The sequence below is a fragment of the Sinocyclocheilus grahami genome, unplaced genomic scaffold (genome assembly GCF_001515645.1).
Source record: "Sinocyclocheilus grahami isolate Dianchi unplaced genomic scaffold, SAMN03320097.WGS_v1.1 scaffold2691.1, whole genome shotgun sequence".
NCBI lineage: Eukaryota > Metazoa > Chordata > Actinopteri > Cypriniformes > Cyprinidae > Sinocyclocheilus > Sinocyclocheilus grahami.
This window is the reverse complement of record NW_015507869.1, coordinates 39,376-39,733: the sequence shown is the minus strand read 5'-3', so window position 1 is coordinate 39,733 and position 358 is coordinate 39,376.

The following is a 358-nucleotide window of genomic DNA, read 5'->3' as shown; positions in this document are numbered from 1 at the left end:
TTTGATCCAGAGAGATGATTTACCAGAGTTTCTCCAAATTACAGCGAGGATCCTTCAGTAGATCAGAGAGCAGCTTCACTCCTGACGCTCCTAGTTTATTATCAGTCAGATCTAGTTCTCTCAGGTGTGAGGGGTTTGATCTCAGAGCTGAAGCCAGAGCAGCACAACCTTCATCTGTGACTCCACAATCACTTAACCTGTAGAGAACAATGACACTCTTCAGTCTCTCAGTTCAGGATCTACAGCTCAGATCAGCAGCAACTTCACGATTAACAGATCCAGTCTAAGGCCTTGGCAACTTTATATTAAAAGGGTGTTTTTTTTTCTAGGCTTGATTGTGTTTATGGGGTGCAGTCTA